General features: G+C 37.6%; 1 protein-coding gene across 1 annotated transcript in view; it reads left to right on the top strand.

Moving 5' to 3' along the window:
- Positions 1-1592: 1592 nt before the first annotated feature.
- Positions 1593-18497, top strand: part of LOC145989837 (uncharacterized) — a 64416-nt gene continuing 47511 nt past the window's right edge. Inside the window, exon 1 of the mRNA XM_083125239.1 lies at positions 1593-1660. The gene's annotated coding sequence lies outside the window, so the exon portion shown is untranslated. The remainder of the gene's footprint in view (positions 1661-18497) is intronic.

The following is an 18497-nucleotide window of genomic DNA, read 5'->3' as shown; positions in this document are numbered from 1 at the left end:
ATGTTGTCCGTATGTGCTAAATTGAATGAAAGGAGTGCTAATGGAACCTAACCTAGCAGGCCTAACCTAACCTAGTAGGCATACCTCGTCCCTGTGATGGTTCGTGGGCTATCATGAATTTTTGGGCTAACGTCAATGGTTTTTGGGGCTACCCGTGGCTGGTTTGTGGGGTTACCCGTGGATGGTTTTTGGGGCTAACATCAATGGTTTAATAATTACTCTTTGCCAAAAATTGAACTATTTCGTGAAGTGTTTTTAATTTTTTTTTTAAATGTACGTATTTTTCGGTGAACAAGGTTGCAACACTGCATGCACACTCCAAATCGACAAGACACTGGCACAACGTGCGATGGACGGGTAAGCTATCGCCATATTGTGTGTAGAAATGAGGAGGAACAGTAAGTACTCGTTAATGTAAGAAATATACATTATTTTCGTCAGAAATTCATTATTTCACCTAAAGAAATGTTCCGCATTGCAGAATAGTACATTAGCAATGTAAAAAAGTGAGAAAGAAATGATTTATAGGTGTCTCACCTCACCTATAGTAAAGTAGTACCAGGCTATCCGTCAATGGTTTGTAATGACATAATGAACACGAAAGTAGGTATTTTTCGGTTAAGAAAGTTGAAACACTGCATACTCACTCCAAATCAACAAAACACAAGCACAACATGCGATGATAGACAGCTGTGCGTGCCATATTGTATGTTCTGCAACGGAAGAAAGGAACCAAAAGAATTACTCTTAATGTGAAAAATCATGTTATTTTCATGTAAAAAGCATAATGGCACCTTCAACTATGTTCTGCTATACATAATTCATAAGTACGAACCATGAGAAACACAAAATATCCGATTTTAATGTGTCTCCGATATAACAAGCTGGTACAGTGTTTCCAACCCTCTTCACCGAAAAATACCTACTAGCCTATCGTGTTCATCACCTGTAGAAATTGTACATTATGCACGGGTAGCTGATGGATAGCCCGGGTACCTGACGGATATCCCCACAAACCATTCACGGATAGCCCCATGAACCATTATGCACGGTAGCTGACGGATGGCCCCACGAACCATTCCCGATAAGGTTAGGTTAGGTTTGGTTTGGTTAGACAAGAATAGTGAAAAAAAAATGGGTTGTAAACACTGACAGAGTCTTACGTCATCAAACGTATGCAGCATGCAATTCACGTATCTAAAGCAATGGCAATTGTGCGTTGGTGACTTATTTCTCTTGAAAAATACATGGTTTCCCGGTCAAATAGATTCCATGATGAAAGAAAATACCTCGACGAACATTGGAAAGCTTGCAGAAACTCATTTCCGTAAGTAGTTTCTTCTGTAAAAATGAAGAAATGTGTTTCCGATATGTGGAACTGTTACCAAAAATAGTTGTTTTCTTCATAAATCAAGGGTGTTTACTTTTTTCGACTTGTTTTGCAATTTCTAGTCGTGACTGCCAAATTTTAACCGCAGATTCGTGATTACGAAGCCAAAATTAGCGAGTATGCCAAATTTGAAAGCAATTGAACAAACTTCCGGTATTGTAAAATTACTCCCATTTTTTTGTTAAGAAGGTTGGAAACACTGTATACCCACTGATCCACGATGCTGCTCAAGCTGTGCCCCCCATATTGTGTGTTACAGAAGCGAAAAAGGTAAGAATAATATTTACTCGTAATGTGAAAAATTGAAATTATTTTCGTGAGAAAAGCAAAATCCCACCTTAAACAATGTTTCGCAATGCACAATAGGTAAGTACGAATGTGAAAAATGACGAAATGAACGAGTGAGACCCGAGATCAGGCAGGTATATACACACAGGGTGTCTCATCTAAAATTGCGACCTGAAATATTTTGTAAACAACAACAAATATTGAAAAACTGCTTTCGCAGATATATAGGTGTGAGAGGGGCTCATGAAATTAGTGGACACAATACGTTGAACTACGTAAGGAAATATAGTTTTCAACACAAGCTTAGTTTTTTTTAAGGGAAATCCCTTCTTATTTTTAGCTCATTTGAAAGTAATTAAGAATGGCGTTTGTTCCATTGAAATATGTCAAGTAATTGTAACCTGAAATTGACGCTTGAAACGAACATTCTCACAAGTTGATTTGTGTGTTGTAACATGCATATCCCCCTTTGACACCATTTGTGTATCGTAACAAACATGTTACTCTTCTGCATACTATGCGTTGTGCTTAGGAAAGTTGTTCCGTTCCAACAACTGCAGGTTACAATAAAATGTGTAGTTTGTACATAAGTAAACTGACAAATTATCTAAAAGGTTCTGATACATCTTTCGGAGTTAACAAATATTTTTTTAATTAAAAAGTATAAATTTTAAACATTCCGCCATCAGTTACAATTACTTGAGAACTACTTGATGTATTACAATGTAACAAATGCCATTCTTAATGATTTTTTCCGTAATTTCAAATGAGCTAAAAGTAAAATGGGGTTTCCATTAAAAAAAGTAAGTTTGTGTTAAAAATCGTACTTCCTTACGTAGTTGAACGTATCATGTCCACTAATTTCATGAGCCCCTCTCATACCTATATATCTGTGAAAGCAGTTTTTCAATATTTGTTGTTGTTCACAGAATATTTCAGGTCGCAATATATAATTCCCAGCCTTCAAAACTGCTTCTGCAGTATCAGAATAATTAATGGGACAAACAGTATGATACATCCATGCCTGACGAATTTTTGAAATTCTATCCTCTGGCTTCATAGGGTGTTGTATTGACCAAAAAATCATTTGAATATCCATGCATCATATTTTATATTTCCACCTAGTTGACTGTGTTCGTGTGTACCTCATGAAATTAATCATGAATATTCATGGCTCAACTACCAATCTGGCCATTTTTTTAAAAAAAATGTTGTTTGCTGAGATTGTGTGGAAAAAAATTAAAAATGTGATAAAGATATCTGACGTTTGATTGTGTTCGAAATGAGTGAGTAAATATCAGGTGAACATGCTGTAACAAAATTAAAGATTAGGTGAATGTAAGCTAATGAGGTCCATTCAGTGGTGAAGTGTGATATTTTTTTACATAGTCGTTGCAAGACTTGCCAAACATCGGTGTCAGTCTTTCGACTGGGAAGGTTGGTTGGTTGGTGTTTTAAGTCCACTTTATGCACAGTGAGGCTAATCGGGACTGGAGCTGTAGTTTAAAATGGTATCCAAACCACTATGTGCTACCACTTTGCCATCAGGGAGGCTCTTTCAACTGGGAAGGGAGAGGCGGATCACAATATTTGTCTGTGGTAAATGTCAGCAAATTTACATGTAGGAATTACAAAGTAAATATAATGGCTACAGTAGGGTGGTCACCATAACATGGGCAAAAAAAAAAATCTACGATTTCAATACATAGTTGCTAATTTTGTTCCATTAGGCCTGGACTTTCTCTGCAAAATTTTGTTACAATAGAAAAATATTTAGGGGTCGCTCAGAGCCTTCAAATATGTTCCATACCGGCTACATACTATATGAAGTATCAAACAGTTTTGCATATATTAATCAGCGTTGGCATTTTGCCCGGTTTATTTCGAAAAATCCCAACCCGGATGGGTTTTTCAGATAAAACCCAGGCAAAGCTGGTTTTATTGTTTTTTTCAGGTTATGTTTAAAAATATATATTTTTAAAATTAAATACATTTTTCCCCTAGTAGTAACATTCAATTTGAATTGCTTTAAATAACTATCTCTGAAGCAAGCAAACGAAAACAAGTCTGCGCAAGTAGTAACGTGAGATGGCTCCACCAATGAACACCGAAGAGAGAGAAATGGGTTGTCTGGTGGGGGTAAGCAACTGCAGTTTCCAGCCACTATTTCCTCCCCTTTGATGCTATGTGCACCCTTGCTCCAGAGATAACTGTGAGAGGGAATAGTTGACTGAATCAAAAGCTATTTGGCATTTCTGTTAACATATTCTGTTCTAAAATATTTGTCCAACAATTTGATTCTACGTACTCTTCCTGGAGCGTGTAATAGTTAATGCTGTTCCTTTGTGATGAGTTTTTCAGGGTTGCATTCCCTGAGGAGGCACATACTTTGGTCAAGAATCAGAATACCGGGGAGGGTACAAAGTATGTTATGACCAATGTTTTTTTTTATGTGGCAGTCAACAACAGTACTCCATCTGGCACCTTATTATAGGTGAGGACTAATAATTCTAACAAGATAAATGCTTATGATGCCAGAAGTCCTGGGTTCGAATCCCAGCCTTGGCATGGGTATTCTTTGTGTCCTTTCATCAATTTCATCATATCACTTTTCTTCTTTACGATTAGCCAAATGTGTCAGAAAAGGGGAGTAAAATAAAGCAAATCAATCAATCAACCAGTGAAACAAACAAGAGAAATGCATGTGTGTGTGTGCTTGGATACATCATCGTTTATGAACGTAACACAATTTTGAGTAATTGTTAAGATGAATACATTAACAAACAACCCGGTAACACAACATACCAACTTGAATAGTGCTGGAACCTTTCTTCCCAGGAAAAAAAAAGCAATACCTGTAACTTTGTACAGACTTAATTTTATCAATCAGGTTTGCTACCTTCTTCCTACATAATGAAACTCAAATTTAGGCATGTTAAAGTATATGTTTTTTCAAGCACATTTTTAGTTAATATTATTAGTGAATATTCCATTCTGGCTAGCACATCGTGCTACGATGCCAAGGGTCCTGGCATCATAAATAATATCATATCATTAAATAATCCAAAAATACTATGCTTGTTCAGTTTATCACAGTTGTATTTTCCCATTATTTTTCTGAATGTTTCAAGCAAGATACCTCCTCCATGTATTAACCATGCTAAATTATAAGTTTGCCATATTTAATTGTCTGGCTGATTTTACCCAAATGAATACCTTATACATCTTCCAAAATATCAGGCTGCTATGAGAATGGCAATTCCCATGGTCAAAACATTGGTGACCTCCAATTTGTCCACAACAATCTCCAAACATACACTATATTTCAAAACATTTATTGTCAAATTATAGCTTAAGCGAAGCCCTAAAAGTATATTTTCTTAATCTCCAAAAATGTAGTTTAGGCAGAGATTTGAAAGTGTCATCAGAATTTGGAATCTATTTTTTATCTACAATCTTGAAATACTTTGAACAAATTCAAATGAAAAACAGAATCATACCCGAGGTGTATCTACTTGTAGTTGTGATTAATTTCATCTAAAAACCTCTAAATTTGCTGCAGTTATTGTGGTCTCAAAATTGGTGACTTACACCTACCCTTCCTAACACACACACTACATTACAGTTTTTATTAAAAACTTAAAACTCAACTGATGCCGTAACATTGCTGAGACTTGTGTTTTTTAATCTACGAAAATATAACCTAGTCAAATATGAGCATAATTTAAAGTTCTCGCAAGACATGTTAAACCAGTCTGTCGTCTACTATCTTTATACATGATGACCAATTTTTCTCAAATACAATGTGAGACCAATGCTTCAAGTTATCTTGGAACCAAAGACGTATTTAGAGGGGGGGAGGGTTCCCCCCAAAAGATTTATCAACTGCTAAAATTAAATAATGAAGAATATATTCGTTTAGCCATTGTTGTATAATTTCCTCTGAACTTATTGGAAGACAAAGATTATATTGGAATCATAGGGCTTTGAAGGACACGATGGACATATTAGGAGTCCCCTCCCCCTACCCGAAAGACTTACGAAGTACGAAAATTAAATAATGAAAATATACTCTTTTAGCATTTGTTGTATAATTTCCTCTGAACTTATTGTAAGACAAGGATTATATTGGGATCATAGTTCTTTGAAGGACAGGAAGGATGTACTTAAGGGGGGTGCAGGGGTCCGCCCCCCCCCCTGAAAGACTCACCAAGTACTACAATGAAGTAATGAAAATATTAGCATTCGTTACATAATCAATGGTTATTAATTTCCTCTGAACTTTTTACAAGGCAAGGATTACATTAGGATCATACGGATTTGAATGACATTACAAAGAAGATTTATGTACTCTCAAAATAATATGCATAAAATTTTAATCAGAAACTTACATCTCTTTAACTACATGTAACATCATTTTTGTTATTCGATAAATATTGAATTATTCATCTATTTGACATTAATTTCATTTGCCAGGGCATTTGTTTTTATGTAAATTATTCCGATCTTAACTACAGGCAGTGGCGGTACCTCCATGGAACAGAGGGTACAGGCTGTTCCGTCCTATTTATCGCGCTTTTAAGCTATTTAAATTATTTATATTAACATAATAAGAACACTTCTTTCTCCCGAAATCAACGTTTCCAAAAGTATAGCACTGAAGAAAATCTTTCACCGTGGCTGGATGTTTGTTTACGTCACCTACCCCCAACGCATCATGGTTCTCACCCTCTACTGACGCCGAGTATTTCCGACCACGTGCGAAGGTCAAGAATCCCCACGGCACCACGAAACTGAACACACTAGCTGTTCCCTCAGAGAGATATTGCGGATTCGCTTTTCTTCCAGTTTTTGCTTTGTGCTGAAGTTTAATCGCGTCATAAGTGATACTTTTGAGTGTAGAAAGTCTATAACTTCCTAATCTCGTTGAGAACTTGTGTCTGACATTCATAACGAACTGGAAAATCTACAGTCTAAGTGTCTGCTAAATGCCTTGGCTAAACGCTGCGAAATAGCTTCCGAGGGAACAGCTCACATCCACCTGTTCCACCAGCCCCAAGACTAAAGTTTCAAGGCACGCAGCGGCAGGACAAGAAAGCGAATGTTGCAAGTGTTGTATGATCGACCAGCTGAGGACGCAAGCCTTTAGTTCATTGAGCTTTGCAGAAAATACAACAAATGCCCGACCCTGTGGCCGAGTGGTTAGCACATCGTGCTGCGACGCCAAGGGTCCCGGGTTCGAATCCCGGTCGGGCTTGGTTGTTTGTGAATGTCCATTCATCAATTTCATCATTTCATCACTCATCCCCATCTTCGCAAATTAGCCAAGAGGCACAAAACGCGAAGTAAAATAAACTAAATCAAATCAAATCAAAATACAACAAACCAACACATATCCTAACTGAATGAAAAACTAAAACGAAATCATACACAAGCCATTTTCAAACGAGTTACTACAACTCTTTAAAATGATTAACTGGATATTCTTCCAGTGGCAAATTATATTGTTGTCCTTGTTTGATCCTGAGAAGGGAGTCTGGAACCGTTCAGGTTTTGTCACATTAATAACTTCTGTGAAAATTATCACAGAGGCTGCTTCTTCCGTTTAGGCGCCAGCGCATGTGATGGCTACATCAAAGCAAAATTGGAATCTAGAGAACATATGCCGACATTTCGAACAAAAAGTGACTATAAAGTTCAAGGAGAAAACTAGAAGAAAATCTTGGCCTGCACCTTAATAAAATTATGTTTGCCAACATGGTTGGAGCTCGCAGTCCAGCCACCTCCTCGTGGTGAGCTCTGGGTTATTTTCAAGGCATAATAAGCTATGAAAATAAGCGAAGCGCTGGACAGTAATTGAGGAACTGTTAGCAATTAGAAAGCCAAAATATTTTATTTAGTCTTTTATATCGGAAAACTTTCGAATAAAACACAGTCGAAACCAATTGGAAACCATCAATAGAAAAAATGGAGTTTTTAGCCTTAAATTGACAATTTTTGACCAAAAGCATACGTAAACAGCATAGGAAACCACCCCTAAGGCACGATTGTAACATATTTGCCATAAACAAAACAATAAACGACCATAATGCAGAAAAAAGACATGAAATAGCCAAATAATGACATTTTTGTGAAATTGTTGTGCGTGTTGCATAATCAAATTACGGTCAAAACTTCAAGGTCAATGCGCGCCACCTAAATGACCTCCAAAAAATCTGAAAAAAATCAGATGTGTTTTTGGTCACAAATGGCCACTTTTCCGCACTAGCCACCTTAACATTTCGAAAAAAGTTTTTTTCGATACACCCTATTGCAGAGCCTGAAATTTCCGCTAAATTGTCTACATATGCAACATCTTCTTGCTTTCTCTTCTCGACATTCAAAAAATTTTCAGCTGTCCCTTTGTGGTGGTTAAATGTATGTGTGTGTCGAACACAGGTAGCTTAAATAAAAGTCCTTTTGATCCCATTAAAGTCTCGGACATGAAATTTGGACACTCAAAATTTTGATATACAGTTGATCTGTGGAGCTTATTTATTTTTTTAATAAACTGGTCCAATATATTCGGTACTGCTGAAATATTCACTTTAGAGACCTTTTGATATTTTCGGCTCATGTCCCGACCACCTGATCCCCACCTTAGATACCTGCTATTATCAATAAAAGTTATAGAACATTCTCTGTGTTGCTTAGATAATTATTTCTCTCCTTAAACTATCATTACATTATTCAAGAACCTAATTTATCTACTGTAAACTGAAGCATTTCCTTAGGGTGAGAAGGGATGCTTGACCTCCTGATTCCCACCTGGGATATGTTCTATAATTAATAAATTGGTTGTAAAAAATCTATCTTGCCTCAATTATTATTTCTCTATTTTAAATTATCTTCACATTATTCAAGAAGCCAAAAACCTAATTTATCTAGCGTAAACTGAAACATTTCCTTTGGGGGGGGGGGCTTGGCCCCCCTGATTCCCACCTTGGATACGTGCTATAATTAATAAATTGGTTGTAAAACAATCTATCTTGCCTCGATTATTATTTCTCTCCTTAAATTATCTTCACATTATTCAAGAAGCCAAAAACCTAATTTATCTAGTGTAAACTGAAACATTTCCTTGGGGAGGGGGATTGGCCCCCCTTGATACCTTGGATACATGCTATAATTAATAACAGGGTTATAAAAATCTATCTTGCCTCTATTATTATTTATCTCCTTAAATTTTCGACACATTATTTTATTTCACACACACACAAAAGGAACCAAAAATCCTCATTCTATCCAGTGTAAACCGAAAACTTTCAGGGTGGGGAGGACTTGTGCCCCTTGAGCCCCCCCCCCCTTGGATACGTGCCTGAACTGAGCATGTAATTTCTGAATATGAAAGAAATATCTTTGCACAGTCAGCATTATTTAACGTTAATTTACACTGAAGATGATTGAGAACATGAGCCATAAAAGGCCATGTACACACCATTTCTCATTCATTGACATCAAGATGTGGTTTCCAGAAGATCTCTTCAAACACCAAACATTTGTGTGTGAAGTAAAGGTAATGTTTGACTATTTATTCAATGTAAGAATAAAAAAGTCATTTCTGGTAGAGACACTATCTTGGTAGTTGAATTTGAATTTAAAATTTTGGGTGCGTCAGCATGTAGGCTATTTTGCACCCTTCACATTATACGGGGGCCAGCCCCTTATCATTACAAATAACACCTCTAACGTTGCATAACTAAAAATCTTAAAATTTTCTGACTTCTGTTAAAAGCTGAGGTTGTAAACGGGCACTCAGCACACACAAGGACAAAAAACAGGACAACACAAATTATACTGGCCATAGTGCCAGTTGCCAGAGTCTCGTTAGTCTTCAGTCCAGGGTGTACTATGTGAAAGTGAGGTTGACTTTTGGGCACCTATGTGGAAGGTACCCTTTACACCCCTATCTTGGTAATTGTATATGATGTGAGTGTGTCTTTTACTTACATGAAAACTTAAGTATTTTCCATGTTCTAACATGAGGATGGGAATAGCATTTAAATATGTGGTATGCTTTCAACATGTGGGTAGTCGCATGAACAATCTTGGTGACCTAGTTGACAAAATAGTACTCTCCCAATTCCAAATTTTACCCTTTCTCTGTGTAATCACGATGCAATGTTCTACATTTTCCCCATCAATGTATGCTATTTATATACAAAACGTGATTTTGGTGTTTGAAGTAAAACTTTGCTGTAGAAATTAGTATAATCAAGAAAAATATACAATAAACACTTAGGTGAGTGAGTCTCATTGTTAAAAACAATCTTTAAAACAACGTTTCGCAGAGCTACGCTCCCCTTCTTCAGGTTTCTTTTTAATCTGCACATTAAATACTTTGTCACGTAATCAAATCCAGGACTGGGTAAAAAGGTTTTGGATTAAAAGACGTAGAATTACACGACTGTTAAAAATGCCTTAAAGGCTTGGCAATATTTCTAGAGGAGCTGTGTTCCCATCCTACCTACATGGCTGACTAACTGCTGTTATGTACGTGTGTTACATTCCTTCCTCTTTTGGCATTCCAAAAACGCATAAGGAAGGGATCTCGATGAGACCAATTATACCCATGTACACACACCTGGGGTATAAATTGGCAAAAACTTTAGTGTCGAGATTAAGGGAGATTGGGGGGAAGACTGAATACAGTGTTGAGAACTCTTGGGAGGTGAAGAAAGGATTAGATGAAATAAATATAAATGAGGAAGATGAAATTCGTAGCTTTGATGTCATTAACTTATATCCCAGTGTTCCTTGAGATAAAGCTGTGGACTGTCTTCAGCTTTGGGTTATGGATAAGGGGTTTGATGTTGTTACAGCCTGGGATTTTGTAAGATGGTTCCAACTTGTTTCAGGGTACAATTGTTTCAGTTTTAATTGTAAAATATACAGACAGATAGAAGGAGTAGGGATGGGTAACCCTGTGTCAGGAATAGTTTCCAGTATATTCTTAAATTTTATTGAGAAGAATGCATTAGATGAAGTTAATAGTGATATTAAATACTTTCGTAGGTACGTTGACGACATTTTGATAATCGGGGATAAATGAAATTTTGGATCCTACTTTTGAAATTCTGGGAGAACTGGATAGTAGAATAAAATTCACAAGTGGGAAGGAGAAAGATGGTGTAATTAACTTTTTGGATTTGAGGATCAAATGAGTTAAATATGGAGTTATAACAGGGGTTTATCACAAAGTATTGGCAGGGGATAGATATATACACAAAGATTCTGAACATGCAAACAAAATTAAGTATAATCTTTTTACGAATTTTTACACATGAGCTGTTAGACTTTGTAACTGTAGTGAAGAAAGGGAGAAAGAAGAAAATTAGATAATGAAGGTGGGATTGAAAAATGGTTATAAAACCGAGGAAATGAGAAGAATAAAGAAGGGGGCCCACAAAGTTTTGAATAAAGACGGAGATAGAAATGAAGAAAGCGAAATCAAAGAAAAAGGGGATAAAGAGTACAAATATGTGGGGATTCCGTATGTAAAAGGGATGTTGGAAAAGTTTGATAGAATCCTGAAAGACTTCAGATTAAAAGGGGAAATGAGACGACCCCGAAATATTGAGAAGTATTTTACCGAATACAAAATGGATGTAAAGGGATGTAAAGAGGACAGGGATGAGAAGGGTGTGTATAGGGTAATATGTTCATGTAATATGTAATAAAGAATACATAGGACAAACTGGTAGGAACATGGGAATACGCTGGGATGAGCATGACAAAGACATAAAGGAACTAGTACCGAAAACGGGGCTATCCGAGCATGTTATAGAAAAGAAACATAAACTTAGAAAAAGATAAGTGGTAAAGAGAGTTTTTAAACAACGCGACAGAAACGTTCATGAAGCAGCATACATTTGTATAGACAGGGGAAAAAAATAAATAGGGACGACGGCAACTTGGATGAAAAATGGATCAAAATGTTTAAATGATGGGGTAAAAACGATGACTAGTCTGTGAAATTCCATGTCACGCCGGAAGTGACACGCTGCATCGGAAACGATAGAGTTCTCATTGGAAGGAATGTAACACACGTGTGTAACAGCAGTTAGTCATCTGTGTAGGTAGGATGGGAACACAGCTCCTCTAGAAATATTGCCAAGCCTTTAAGGCATTATTAACAGTCGTGTAATTTTACTTCTTTTAATCCAAAACCTTTTTACCCAATCCTGGATTTGTTTACGTGACGAAGCATTTAATGTACTGATTAAAAAGAAACCTGAAGAAGTGGAGCGTAGCTCTGCGAAACGTTGTTTTAAAGTTTGTTTTTAACAACGATACTCACTCACGTAAGTGTTTATTATATATCTTTTCTTAATTATAATTAAGTGAGTAAACGCACTATCTTAAAATGAAATTAGTAGTTCATTGTCCCTGAAATAAATGATTTGAGGGAAGGAAACAAGATATATATAATGGTGCAAGATCAAAGTGGACAGTATTTCAGAGCCACACAATGTGATAGCTGCTTGTATTTTTGCAATGTCAGACATTTGAAGCAGGACATTGTCTTGAAGGAATCTCACATCTTTGCGCAGCACGCAGGGACCCAGGGACCTGCCACACCTCAAACCTGATCTAGATCCTCACCTGCAACATCTGTGGTGCTTTTTACCTAGGGGGAACATCAATTGCCCTCAACCTCCGCATCAATAACCACCGCTCCTCCTCGTGTAACCTAGACTTCACTGTCACCGTCCACACCAACCACCATAATATCCCTTTCAAAGACTTCTTCCGGGTAGCGATCATCCATCTCTTACCCCAACCAGCCAACACCTCAGTTCACTAAGTTTTTTGTTAAAATCCATATTTCCTTACGTAGTTGAACGTATTGTGTCCACTAATTTCATGAGCCCCTCTCATACCTACAAGGGTTGGATAAAAAGTAATGGCAACACTGGTATAATTGATACTTGACTGTATTGGTAGAGGAGCATGTGTTACATTCCTTCAATGTAATCACCCCCCCCCATCTCTATGACCTTCTGCTACATGTATGGAAGGTGTCCTACACTGTCAACGCGTCCATCTCTGTCGATGTCCTGCAGTGAACGCCCTATAGCACATATGATGGCTTCGCGTGTGTTGTTGTGCTTCCCGCACAGTAGTTCCTTAATTTTGGGAAAAAGGTTGTAATCCCATGGACTCATATTGGGTGAATACGTTGGATGTTCCAGTACCTCCCACTGCCAGTTATGCAGGAGTGCCATCACAGTGTTCGCAGTGTGACACCTTGCATTGTCATGCAGGATGATGGGAGACCGTGCCAGAATGTGTCGTCGCTTCCTCCTTATTGCGGAACGAAGGTGATGTTGCAATAAGGTAATGTAGTAGACTGCGTTGACCGTCTGCCTGGGAGACGACGTTCTTCTTGCCTAAACATATTGTTAGGGTGCTTGAACTCTCGTCCTCTGCTTCAGAGCACTGCTGTTTTTAATTGAATAACATAAAACCGTTCCCACTCACTACACTTCCTTGTCTGACATTTGCTACCTCCATTTGGTGCAAGAAGCATAAATCTTAATCTTAACCTCAGCTAGAATATCTACAGGGTAGGGTTCTTTGTAGACAACGAAACCATACAGGACAAAGTAAGTATATAATATAGTTGAGAAAGTAGCGCAGTCTTCCCTCCCAAAGCTGAAAGAAGAGGGTCGTGGGCGGTCCCAACCCTGACGTCACTCACGGGACAGGGGTGACGCTGTCACTGACCATTCCGCTTGTTATAGGATCTGCATTTGTGCGAGGGAGCGTGAAAGTACTTGGTGTTTCATTTTTCTGTAGCTTGTGTGATAGTGAAGTTGTTTTTTTTTCAACAACAGTAACACTTCAGGAAGATGCCGCGCAAATCTGCTGTTGCTTTGTGTCCGAACAACGTAAGAAATACAGTAGATTGATTGATCTCCTTTATTTTACTTCGCTTTTTGTGCCACTTTTGGCTAATTTGAGAAGATGAGGATGAGTGATAACATGATGAAATTGATGAATGAACACTCACAAACATCCATGCCCAGGCCGAGATTCGAACCCGGGACATCAGACGTCATAGAGCGATGTGCTAGCCACTCCGCCACGGGGGCCGGCAAAAATACACTAGGTGTAAGCTATTTTTCGTTTCCAAAGGATCCGATTACGTGCAAGATGTGGGTTTGAAAATGTAAGATATTAGATCCTGTTTACACCAAAACAGCTGGATGCCGATTACACGAAACTTAAAAGCAGAACTGCTGAGCATTACGTGCAGACCGCAGCTTAATAAAAACGCTGTACCAAGTTTAAATTTACGTGGTTGTATGGTGAATTGTAGTGTGCAACAGCCAAATTACATAATTGATCGAAGTCGACGTGCCAATAAACGTCAGATTCGAAAGCGAGCAGCCTCCCCGATGGCGCAGTGGTAGCGTCATCGCCTTGTAATCAAGGGGTCCCGGGTTCAATACACGGTGGAGGTACATAGTGGTTCGGATCCCACTTTAAAAACTGTAGGTCCAGTCCCGATTAGCCTTTCTGTGCACAAAGTGAACTTGAAACAACAATTCAATCAAATTCAATCGAAAGCGAGCAGTGGGAATACTTGAAGAGTTATCTCCTCGCAAAAGAATTTGCATGGCACATAACTCAGAGACTTTGAGTACTGGAAATATACTCAATACACTCAATCTCCAACAAAATAGTGAGTTGGAAACTCTGAAAAAGAAATTTAAATGTGCTGAAGAACAAATGAAGAAACTGCAGACACTACAGGATGAATGTGCTAAAGAAGTAAACAAAGTAAAGAAACAATGCAATCGTATATTACATAAAGTGAAGAATTTACAAATTAGCAATAAAAGTTTGAGGCAACAGTTAGTAAAACTTCACAAATCAAAGCAATCTGCTTTCAACGTGAGTAAGAAAATAAGGGAAATTCTTCGACCAGTGTTTTCCACCAACCAAATCGAATGTCTTCTTAGTCACAAAAGCAGACCGAAACTGTTGTCAAGAAGTGATATTGTAAGTGCATTAGCACAAGAAAAGCTTTAACCTACATGTACAGGGTGACAATTAATGAACTATATGAAATAAAACCGTCATAATTTCTGAACGGTTCGCGTGATGACGTCCAAACTGCGTGGCTGGCCACAGGGCATGATGGGAATTTGTATGCGTATGCGCACGCAACGTGTTGATGTCGGCCATTTGCAAGTGAAAATGTCCTGGAGGAGTATTTTGGGGACCGCATTCTGGCTCTGGGGTACCCAGAGGCCACTGGAAGGGGCTATGTTAAGGACAAGGTGTACAGAAATAACCCCAAAACCATTGCCGAGCTGAAAACTGCCATTCAGGAGGTCATCAACAGCATCGATGTTTCGACACTTCAGCGGGTCATGCAGAATTTTGCTGTTCGTCTGCCCCACATCATCGCCAGAGATGGCAGACATACCGAACATGTCATAACCTAAATCCGAATGTCTGTAGTGCCGTTTACGTGTGCAATACAGTTTGTGTACTACGTGGTTTGTCACTAATTTCCGTTTTATTTCATATAGTTCATTAATTGTCACCCTGTATAAACCTACTGAAGATTTTTCAAATCGTTGAGCAAATGGAATATGCATTTTGTTTATACAATTCTCCTGGCGATTTAAGCCGGAAATGTTGAGTAATGGAAACAATGAGATCATTATTACTTTCCAGGTTTCCTATGATAAAGAAGGAAATTATAGATCTCTTTGTCAAAACTCGGACATTCATTTGTATCAGACATTTAAATTCGAAAATTAAACAAAATCGAAGTCAGGTCAAGAAAGATAAAAAACGGTTGTTGTCTAATTTATGCCAACCTGAAACTGTAGTCAGGCAGGACTGTCTTTGGAGGGGAAAGCTTGTAATCTAGTTTACATTAATGTATATTTGACTTTGAGAACAAATGAGAAACATGTACTCAATATTTTGTGTGTGTTGACGCTTCCTGGGATATAAAAATTCATCTACCCAGGTTCTCAATGAAGCGTGAACAGAGCGTGAAGTGAAATAACAATAGTGTTTGGATTATTTATGTCTGCTACATGTGTACTTTTTGTATATTTCCTGGCGTCTTGTTAATGCTTCTTTCCTGGGCATAGTAAGTCACATTTATCAATTAATTTTAACTTATGCAGGGTAGTACATTTTCTTTCTCCTTTGTATTTATGTTTTGGTATCTAGCACCGCTTTTCCGCAACTTTCGGAGTATGAAAAATGCAGTTGTACTGTCTCTGCCTCAGCGATTTATCCACCAACTTCGCCCTAACACCCCACATGATTTTTTAAAAAAGGACAAATTTGCTGTCATTTTGGCTCTAAGTATACCTTTTCACCAGGCACGTATCTAGAAATATGTTTCGGGTGGGTTCAAACCAAGTGTCGCAGGAATTATAATAATATGAATATTAATAATGGTTATATTAATCAAATTAATACTAATTACAATACATGAATTAATATTATATTATTATTACACGATTAGGTAAAAAGACTGTATAAGAATAAAGATAAAAGCACATATTCATTTCTTGTATTACCTGTAGTTAAGATCGGAATAACTTACATAAAAACAAGTGCCCTGATAATAAAATTAATGCCAAATAGATGAATAGTTGAATATTTATCGAATAACAAAAATGATGTTACATGTAGTTGGAGAAAAGTAAGTTTCTATTTACAATTTTATGCATATTATTTTGAGTAGTAGTGTACATAAATCTTCTTTGTAATGTCATTCAAAGCCGTATGATCCCAACACAATCCTTGCCTTCTAAAAAGTTCAGAGGAAATTACAACAAATGCTAAACGAGTATATTTTCATTATTTAATTTTCGTACTTAATAAGTATTCGGGTGTGTGTGTGGGGGGAAGGGGGTCTGGACCCCCTAAATACGTCCTTCGTGTGCTTCATAGCATATGATTCCAATAAAATCAGTGTCTTCCAATACATTCAGAGGAAATTATACAACAACGGATAAACGAATATATTTTTCATGATTTAAGTGCTTGATAAATTTTTCGGAGGGGTCCGGACCCCCTGGACCCCTCCTAAATACATCCTTGCTTTTCACCCTCTTACACACCTCAAATAGAACATTCTGAATAAACCTCTGCTACACCCCCGAACCGGCTTTTCCGCTTTTCATTACATGTTAATTCTATTGATAGTTAACCTTCAGCGATACAGTTTACTAGATATACTCTGCTCCTCTATACATATACATTTACTTACACACACACGTCAGAACATTCATTCGATTTTTAAAACAAATTTCTTTTCAAAAACACGGAAGAAGTGTGAATTCCTATACCGTAGCTGGTGCTCGTCTTCGAGATGTCGCGTGGCTGACGTCATCCGTGGAGGTTCACGAATGGTTCCGAACTTTTCCGAACGCCAGACTGCACCTCCCTGATACAGGATGCCTTCCAATGGAGACGTTTAAAGGAATATATTATATAAACAAGGATACATGGAAATAGAATATTTACTTGATGAGCTACTTTTCTCTATAATTCTCATCTACAGTCGAGTTTTATTTCAATATGTTTTTTATTATTTATTTTCTTCAATTTGTATATTCTTCTATCTGGACTTACTTCTTAATGGATAGTCTGGATCTGGACTTCCTTCTTAATGGACAGATCTGGATCTGCACTTCCTTCTTAATGGACAGGTCTGGACTTCCTTCTGGATTTCCTACGTGAGCTTCCTTCTTAATGGACAGTCTGGATCTGGACTTCCTTCTTAATGGATGGTCTGGATCTGGACTTCCTTCTGGATTTCCTTCTATTTCAGCTTTTTGACAATTTATGAATTCATATATCCTTTTTCCAACTTTTTCCCTTAAGCTTTGGGAAATATACTAATCTCCTTCCTTGACATTTGAGGGGGGTTCCCCCTAAAACCGTTTTTTAGCTGAAACACAAAAGCACGTACTTCTTCCTTTGGGCCCCTCCATACACCTGCCAAATTTCATGGGAATCGGAGTGGCACACAGGGGTCAGATCCCCGCGTCAATTTGTCTTCATTTTGACTTTTGAGGGAGTTTTGCCCCCTAAAACGTTTTTTTTTAGCTGAAACACAAAAACACGTATTTCTTCCTTTGGCCCCTCCATACACCTGCCAAGTTTCATGGAAATCGGAGGGGGAGACTTAGACCTCCCTTGTAAGTGTATTAATTAATTACAAATCGAGCACGCGCGCACACACTTTATATATGTGTGTATGTATGTATATTATATATATATATATATATATATATATATATATATATATATATGTATGTGTGTGTGTGTGTGTGTGTATTAGCAGGTAACAATGTGTTATAAACACATTCTTACTTTCCAAAGAAGCGCATGTGGGATGTCAAAACGGATCCGGATCCAAAAATTCCCCGATCCGAAAAATTTTAGGATCCGGATCTGGCCATCCCTATTGGGAACGACTAAGGTGAGCATCTATTTGGGTGCTACTAGTGTTATCTAGCAGCAGTCATTTAAAACTATAGACCACTACGGGTCAAGTTGTGGAAGTTTCATTCACTGGCAGTGTGTGGTTGTACAGATTAAGGTTTTAAAATTGGGTAATTCTTTTTGAAACACACTGTATATATATTTATCTTTTTTAATGTCAGTAATAGTTGTGTTATACCAGAAATGAATTGGATAATTTTCATACTAGCATTGTGTTAATGTTAAAGACTAAGGATTAGTGCTTGAAGTGGAAAATATTATGTGGAGCTAGCTTTGGGGAATG

The sequence above is a fragment of the Lepisma saccharinum genome, chromosome 7 (assembly GCF_977018435.1).
Source record: "Lepisma saccharinum chromosome 7, izLepSacc3.1, whole genome shotgun sequence".
NCBI classification, from domain to species: Eukaryota; Metazoa; Arthropoda; class Insecta; order Zygentoma; family Lepismatidae; genus Lepisma; species Lepisma saccharinum.
This window is presented reverse-complemented; position numbering and strand designations above follow the sequence as displayed.